Source organism: Octodon degus, unplaced genomic scaffold (genome assembly GCF_000260255.1).
Source record: "Octodon degus isolate 3935 unplaced genomic scaffold, OctDeg1.0 scaffold00028, whole genome shotgun sequence".
In the NCBI taxonomy this organism is placed as follows: Eukaryota; Metazoa; Chordata; class Mammalia; order Rodentia; family Octodontidae; genus Octodon; species Octodon degus.
Window position 1 is genome coordinate 2501017 of NW_004524604.1, and position 9140 is coordinate 2510156.

The 9140-nt window shown below is 38.4% G+C and overlaps 1 non-coding gene across 1 annotated transcript; it reads right to left on the minus strand.

Annotated features, from left to right (window-relative positions):
- Nucleotides 1-6619: 6619 nt before the first annotated feature.
- On the minus strand, nucleotides 6620-6724 carry LOC111816232. Its single transcript, XR_002820679.1, has one exon. It is a non-coding gene; the product is annotated as a U6 spliceosomal RNA (small nuclear RNA).
- Nucleotides 6725-9140: the final 2416 nt, after the last annotated feature.

The following is a 9140-nucleotide window of genomic DNA, read 5'->3' on the forward strand; positions in this document are numbered from 1 at the left end:
ATTTTCTTCTAGGGACACAAAGGACCAAAAATTACACATTTAGCAGGAATTCTCAGTGGAGAACAATTTATGAATGAAAATTCTCACATTATAATCAGATCTCTAAGCTCATTCATTCCTCATGTGTTTAGTTAATTTCTGGTTACTGAGACAAAACATCTGACACCCAAAGTCAGTTAAAGAAGGAAAGGCTTATTGTAGTTCACAGTTTGTAGATTTAATTTCTCTGTTTTAATGTTTAGATCTTTGATCCATTTTGATTTTAATTTAGTACATGGTGAGAAATAGGGGTCCAATTTCAATCTTTGCAAACAGGCACCCAGTTTTCCCAGCACCACTTGATATTAGGCTATCTTTCCTCCAATATGGGCTTTTGGCCCTTCTGTTGAAGATCAAATAATGGAATGTGTCTCAATAACTTTCCTCAATTCTGTATTCTCAGTACTGGGTCCACTGATCCATGTATCTGTTTGCATTCCAGTATCATGTCGTGTTTTAAATCATAATTGCTTTTGTAGTGTAGCTTGAAGTCAGGTATTGCTATCCTTCCTGCTTTGCTCTTGTTTCCCAAAATTGCTTTTAGTTTTCAGGGTCTTTTTTATCTTCATATCAATTTTAGGGTGATTTTTCTCTAGATTTATAAAGTGTGCTGCTGGAATTTTTGAATGGGGCTACATCAAATCTGTATAATAGTTTGGGAGTATGGCAGTTTTGACAATGTTGGTTCAGACTGTCCAGAAGCATCTTCCTAATTTCTGATGTCCTCTTTAATCTTCTTCAGGATACTGTAATTTTCTCTGTAGAGGTCTTTCACTTCTTTGGTAGGGCTTATTCCTAAGTATTCCATTTTTCTTGAAGCAATTGTGAATGTATTACTTTCATAATTTTATTCTTATTCCCTTTATTATTGGTGTAAAGAAATACTAATAATTTTTGTGTGTTGATCTTGTATCCTGCTACGTTGTTGAAGTTGATTATTAATTCTAAGAAGTTTTTTTTTGTGTGTAGAGCTCTTTGGGTCTTCTATGAAGAGTGTCACATCATCTGCAAGTAATGATAATTTAAGTTCTTCCTTTCCTATATGTATCCCTTTTATCTGTTTCTCTCTCCTAATTGTTCTGGCTAAAGTTTCAAGTACTATGTTGAATAGCAGAGGTGATAGTGGACATCCTTATTCTTGTTTCTGATTTTAGGGAGAATGCTTTTAATTTTTCCCCATTTAGTATGATACTATTTGTATGTCATAGATAGATTTTATCATATTCAAATATGGTCCTTCTCTATCTGTTTTCTTCATAGTTTTTATTATGAAGTGTGTTGGATTTTATTGAAAGCCTTTCTGCATCTATTGATATGATATTTGTTTTTTTAAAAACTTGCTTCTGTTTAAGTGATGTATTATATTTATTTACTTATATATACTGAACCACCTTCACATCTTTGGGATGAAATGTACTTGATTGTGATATGTGATGTTTGTGATAGTGCACTGCATTCTATTTAGTAGTATCTCATTGAGGATTTTTTGTGTTTATGTTGATTAAGGACGTTGGCCTCTAGATCCCTTTTTTAGTTGTGTCTTCATCTGGTTTTAGTCAGAGTGTTATTGATGTTTGAGATACTTTTCTCATTGCTGAGACAAAAATTAGCCAAAGTACAAAAGAGGAAAGGTTTATTGTAGTTCAGTTTGTAGAGGTTTCAGTTCATAGTTGGCTTGCTCTCAGGCAGGATGAGATGGCAGAGGAACATAACAGATGAGAAAGAGTGCATGGCATACAGAAGGCAGCAGGCAGGGAGGCAACAAGCAGCAGAGTTCAAAAGCAGCAGCAGCAGCAGCAGCAGCAGCAGCAGCAGCAGCAGCAGCAGCAGCAGCAGCAGCACTAGCAGCAGCAGCAGCACTAGCAGCAGCCTAGCTTTCCTTTTATCCCTTCCAGGATACTCACCCTTTGAGTGGTGCCATATACATACCTAGGTTGTACCTTCCTATTATCCACATCCAGAACTATACTAAACCCATGGGTGAACTAATGTGGCAATCACACATTTTTATTTTATTTTTTTAATCTTTTATTTTAATTTTTTCCATAATTTTATTGAGAAACAAATAGCAGTGAGACGGTTTCAAATCAAATTGATAGGACAGTTCCAATAATGAACACATTGCATACTGCCTTCCTAGTGGTTGTTTGTTGTGCAAGATGCAGACATGATATCCTATTTACAAACACTATTAGAACAAATCCCTCTGTTCCTTGAATTAAGAGAATGTAGCTATATATCTATCTTAACCATTTTGAATATACAGATACAAAATGGTCATTCATCTGTATCCCCCTTTTTTGTTTAGTTCTGTCACTTAAATGTTATAGGTGTGTGAACTCAGCAAAATATTCCAAAATAGTCCAGTAGTCCATAATAGTATTGGGTCTTCTACTTGACTGGCAATGTCAGAAGCTGTTGACCTGAGTCCCCTACAGCTCAACATAACAACATGGATTTACTTCTTATACTTCGTTTTTGTACTTTTCTGCTAGATGGTTAAGACCAAGATAACGCAAGACCTATGTAACAAGAGTTGTAGCTTTTGGATCTCATAAGGTCAGTCAAATCCTCTCAGGACTTATCCTGAGACCCTGTATCTCAGATTATAGATCCTTTGTCAGTGTCAGCCATGTAGACGAGTCACGGCCATTGCATGGCCAATTTGCTCTCCATGAAAGACTGAGAGAATGTTTTCTCTTTGTGTGACTCTCCTTAGGCACACTCTACATCATCAATCACTTTCCTCTTTGGCCTCATAATCTCCTTGGTCAGAAAATTTGGGACACAACTGAGTTACATGATGTTACAGTACAAGTTCTCATATGCCCTGAGTCTTAATTGACCTTGGAAGGCTAGGGCCAAAATTTTGGTTTTCCTTGTGGCCCTCCTTTTTCTCTGATTTTTGGTCCGCTTATTTTGGTTGTTAAACCTTTCAGAAGAGAAGCTTATTGTTATTACCATACAACCTAGGCTGTTGAGCTTAACCTCATTATCTGTCTATATTAGCATCTTAGGCATAACATGGAACAGGTATTTTTCACCAAATATTGGTACGTTAAACTTTAAGTCCCTACAGAATATGATAAAAAAATTTAAAAAATTAAAATATATTTTAAAAATAGAAATAAAGAGTTATATATGTTTACACATTTAAGTCCAAAAATCTAACCATATACAGCATAGCAGCAGGACAGTCCTACAACACTCCTTTTCCTGTCTCCTGCCTTCATTCACCACCCCCTTCCTTTTTAAACAATCATCTACCTGAGAGACAGCACGGCAACAACTGGCATGTCATGAGAAGCACCACATATTCAGAAGACCAGAATGACAGGCACTCCAAGCATGAACCTACTATTACAAATTGCCATTTCAGTGCAGTTGCTTAGTTCACAGGTGTCAGTATATATAGTTATTCAGGGTGAGAATCCTTCCAATGAACTGCTAGATTCAAAAATCTTCTGAAGATTCTCAGGATCATTGCCTTACCCATCTTGTACATATAACTGTATGGCTTGCCTCTGTCATGTTTCCTAGCTCTTCTCCTTGCTCTCTCTTCATTGTCTAGTCCTCAAATTCTTGCTTTCCTTTTAGTTGTATTATACCTCTCTATTTGTATTTCTTCTTTTGAGTTCTTATACTAGGGAAACTATACAATATTTACACATGTGGGTCTGGTTTACTTTACTTATGAGTATATCTTCAAGTGGCATCCACTTAAATGTAAAGGCTTCGAGTTTATCATTCTTTATAGCTGAGTAATACTCCATTGTATAAAAATACCACATCTTTTTCATCCATTCCTCAGGTGATGGGCATCTTGCTTGTTTCCAAGATTTGGCTATCACAAATTGTGCTGCTTTAAACATAGGTACAGATATATCACTATGATATTATGTTTTCAGATCCTCTGGGAAAATTGCCAGTAGGGGAATAGCTGGTTTGAATGGGATGTTCAGTCCTAGTTTTCTGAGGAGTCTCCACACTGATTTCCATAATGGTTGCACCAGTCTACATTCCCACCAGCAGTGGAGAAGGGTTCCTTTTTCCCCACAGCCTCTCCACCATTTGTTGTTGGTTGATTTTTTTATGATAGACATTCTTTATAGGGTGAAATGATATCTCAATGTTGTTTTAATTTGCATTTCACGGATGGCTAGTGATGTGGAGCATTTTTTCATATATTTATTTGCTTCTTTAATTTCATCCTCTGAGAAGTATGTGTTCATCTTGGATGCCCTTTTCTGGACTGGGTCTTTAAATATTGGGACCCTAGTATTTTTTAGTTCTTTATAAATTCTAGAGAGCAGACCTTTGTCTGAGTACTTATTTGTCATGATTTTTTCCAAATTTTTGGGTTGTCTTTCTTTTTTTTTTCTCTGAATGCCTTCAGGGCAGGTTTGCCTGGCTTGAGTTGTGCGGATTGAACCACAGCAACCTGAGCCTGACTGCTTTGTTGAAGCAGCTACTTAAAGAATTGAGCTAAGGGGCAGGCCCCCTGTGGGTTGTCTTTTCACTTTGTTGGTAATTTCTTTTGATGTGCAAAAACTTCTCAGTAAGAGCAGGTCCCAGTTGTTAATTCTTTCAAGTGTTTCCCATACGATTTGATTTTTTTCATGAACTCTTTGCCTACTCTTATATCTTCAAGGGTTCCTCCTATTTTCTCTTCCAGGAGATTTAGTGTTTCTGTTTTAATGTTTAGATCTTTAATCCATTTTGACTTTAGCTTAATGCATGGTGATAGACCTGGGTTAAGTTTTAGTTTTCAGCATGTAGAGAGCCAGTTTTTACAGCACTATTTGTTAAAGAGGCTATCTTTCTTCCAGTGAGTATGTTTGGCTCCTTTGTCAAAGATAAGGTGGCTGAATGTGTTTGTAGAGTCTTCAGCATCTTCTAATCCATTCCATTGATCCTTAGGACACACATTTTTAAAATGTATTTACTGCAGGGTCTACAGGGTCTCACTACACAGATTGGACCCATAGTGACCCTCCTATTTTCAGCCTCCCAATCACTGGGATTACAGGTGCACACCACCATGCCTAGCCTCAGTTGCCATCTCAGTATGCCCCAGGGGACAGAGAGAACCCCAGTCCCTTTGCCTGCCTAAGCAGGTGCTTTAGTTCTCTGAGCTATCTGGCTGGCCCTGTAATCACACATTCTTTTTTTTTTCCCCCCACTACCGGGGATTTCACACATTCTTAATCCCAGCATTAGACACTTAACTTCAGCACCATTCACTCCAGATCCAGCCACTTCTAAAAAGCCCCATCTTTGACTATGTGAGGCTTTGTGGGGACATCTAGACATAAGCCATAACAACTGATTTTCATAAATGAATTAGGAAGCATATCCTGTCAATTTCTTAGGAGAGCTTGAGGAGTATTGGTGATATAACATCCTCAAAGGTTTTGTGGAATTCAGCAGTGAATCCATCAGATCTTGGGCTTTTTTTTTTGCTAGTACATTCTTTACTATGTCAATTTTCTTGTTTGTTATTGGGTTGTTATGCATATTTATGTATTTTGGGGGTTAGTTGTAATAGTTTTATGGGTCTAGGATTCTGTCAATTTCTTCAAAATTTGCTTTTTTTGGGAATACAATTATTTGAAGTGTATTATTTTTACTATCTCCTGGATTTCCAGAGTCTGTTTTTATTTTACCTTTTTCATTTTTAACTGCATTGATGTGAATCCTGCCTCTGTGTCTCTTGATGAGCCTGGCAATGGGCTTACCTATTATATTTATTCTTTCAAAGTATTAGCTCTTCAGTTCATTGATTATTTTACTGTTATTTTTAGTCTTAATTTCATTAATTTCCACTCCTATCTGTATAATTTCATTAATTTCAGTTTGGGGCGGATTTATTTTTGTTTCTCAATTATTTTAAGCTTTCTCATAAAGTTGCATATTTGTGCATGCTCTGTTTTCTTCATGTGACCTTGACAGTGATGACTATTCCTTATAGGACTATTTTCATGTGTTCCAGAGATTTCATTGAGTTGCACCACCACTGTCATTAACCTCTAGAAATTTAAAAATTTCTTCTGTGAAACATTGATTAAGTATTATTTTTTCTAGGAGCTTGGCCTTTTCCAAAATTTCTTCCTTCTTTGATTCCTATTTTCATTGCACAGTGGTCTGATGGTTTGCATGGGGTGATTGCATTTCTTTTATATTTACTTAAGCAGGTTTTGTGCACTTATATGTGATCTATTTTGGAAAAGGCACTCTGTACTGCTAAAAAGAATGCATACTCTGTTGTAGAGCCTTGGAATACTCTATATTAAGTCCCTACGTTGAAGGATGTGGGGCAGTTCTGATATTTCTTTATTGATTTTTTTATTTAGTTGACAAATCTCTTTGCAAAAGTGGCATGTTAACATCCTCTCCTGTGATTGTGCTAGTGTTTATTTGATCTTTTAATTGCAGTTGTCTTGTTTTATGGAGTTGGTGCTCCAGCGCTCAGCACATTTGTGCAGTGTGTGAGATCTACAGTGTTTTACTTCAGGTATTTCTGTTTGGTATCTTTTCCAGGCTTCCATATTCTTATTGAATCTGTCACTCAGAGTTTGAAAAAAATAAGAAACACTTCACAAATTTGCATGTCATCCTTAAGCAGGGACAGTGCTGATTCTCTGTACGGTTCCAACTTTAGCATATGTACTGCTGAAATGAATGCTTTTTATTTGCTCACTTTTGGCCAACAGAAGCCCCCTTCAAGTTTGGTCTCTGGTCCTATGGAGGTGTCCTCATTTTGTCTTTGAGTGCTGTTTTCATCATATCATAAAAATATGTTCCAGACCCTTTTTTTTTAATCCTTCTGGTCCCTGAATAGAAATTAGACTTTTTCTGCTGAGCCTGTCCAGCTCTCAGTTGGCTGCCTCCCTGCTGCCAACCCCTGGCCTCCAGCCGCCTTGTGTCCCTGGAGGGGGACCCTGCCAACGTGCTTCCATTGGCCAGCTGGCATGAATGAACCTTGTGAGCGTTGTCAGCAGAGGGCACTGGAGCCACACTACAGGAGCCCTTCAACCTGCTTGGCTCCCACTTGTTCCTAAGTCAAGATTGCCTGCCTTTCACCCACACCCGGTGGATTTTGTGTTTGCCACTCACTTTCTGGCTTGTTTCCTGCTCGGCAGTTCCACCCATGGTTCCCTGCTTGTCAGCCTGATTGCTAACTTCAACCCACTGACCCAGAGTAACACAGCAAACTCCTCTGCCCTACGCTGGGCTGCAGCTGCACCCTTTCTGTGAAGCAAGAACCTGAGTTTTGAGAAGAGGACACTTCTATACAAACTATTTCTTGTTTGGATAATTTGAAACCTATGGTATCATCAGAACTGTCTTTTATCCTCTCTCGTTCATCCCATTTCTAGCTGATGATGCTTTACATTGAAGTTTTCCGGCTCAGTTGCTGGTGTGTTCTCTGTCTTCTTAATGAACTCATTTGGATGGAGAAGTGGTTCAGGGATGGTGTTTGAATAATGATACCACAATTCAAAGATGAGATTTTACGTTTAACATAGTCACGTCCTTGGATTTGAACACAGTGCGGAGCTGCTGGCCAGAGGAAAATGGGATGCCTGTATTCTATGGCACGTGGGGACAACACACTTAACCTATCACCTGGAGGCTGGGCCTGCAAAAAATTTAAACAGACTAAGTGCCTATTTAGGCAAGTGCAGGGACAAGCCTGGCACCACATGCCTCACCCCCCCCCCCCAGGCACAATGAGCTGGTCACCGAGACCAGGAGTGGTGGCACATGCCTGTAATCCCAGTGCTGGGAAGGCTGAAAGCAGAGCTGCATAGTGAGACCCTGTACCAAAATACATTATAAAATTTTTTTTTAAAAACCCATCACCTGAGACTGACTGTGAAGACGTGCCACCTGAAGCAGGGTATTGGGAGCTCAGGGGCCACTGCATTTGACCAATGGTGTCTGCAGGGTCGGTGGTGGGGACCAGCTCTCCTAGTCAGAAGAGTCTTCTTGATATCTGGATTGCTACGTAACTCACACACGTGTTGGTCTAATGCTTTGGTAGTTTCCTTTTAAATTTAGATCTGTGGTCCATTTAGAAGTTTCCTTTTAAATTTAGATCTGTGGTCCATCTCCCAAAGATCCTCTTGCTTCAGACTCCTGAGTGCTGGATTACAGGCATGTATCACCATACCTGGATTATCATTAGTTTTTAATTTCTTTATGGTACTAAAATAGTGGAGTTGGAGGACATTCCTGCTCATGTTTGATCTTAACGGGAATGTTTCTAAATGTCTGTCCATTAAGTATGGGGCTGATTTGGGGACCAAAGCATAAAATATTTCACCATGTCAAGGAAGTATCCCCATTCTTTCTCATTTTATAAAATTAGGAAGAAGGTAGACATTCATCATAGGCCATAATTTCCACACAAGATTCCTGATTTACTGAGGTTTGACTTATTCCTTTTCCACTCTACGAAGACATGAAGATGATACCGAGTGTGATGGAGCTTCTGGTGTATACTTTGATCTCTTGCCATGATGGCCATGGGCAGTTCCATGCTCTCTTCTGAAGCTGGGCAGTGCAGAAGCCACAGCAGCTAGTCGGCCACATGCAGTGAGCCACGTGGCCAGAAGGGAGCAGCTGACTCTGCCCTGTGCTGTGGTGCTAAGCTGTGATACTTGGCATTAGGTATATTGAATGCATTTGGCCTAATAATGTTTTCAGCGATTAAGGGATGTGTGTACTGCATTTTCCAAGAAAATTCTCTAAATTTTCTAGATTTTTCATTTAATTTGGATAGAACGGTGACAAGTAGTCATTATTAGCCTTTAATATGTCCCAAGTTTCACCAGCAATTTCCTTATTTTTATTTCATGATTTATAAAAGAAACCCTTCAACCCTTTTTCTTTATTAGATTGGTTAGTGGTTTATTTTATTGTTCATAAAATAAATTTTCCATTTTATTTTTCTGTACTTTGTAGTTCTTTCCTAATTTTTAAGATATAAATTCAATTCATTTACTCTCATCCTTTTACTTGTTTTGTTGTTGCAGAAATTTGAGGTTATAAATTTTCCTTATACTCTTAAGTTTTCCCAAGGGAAAATAGAATTC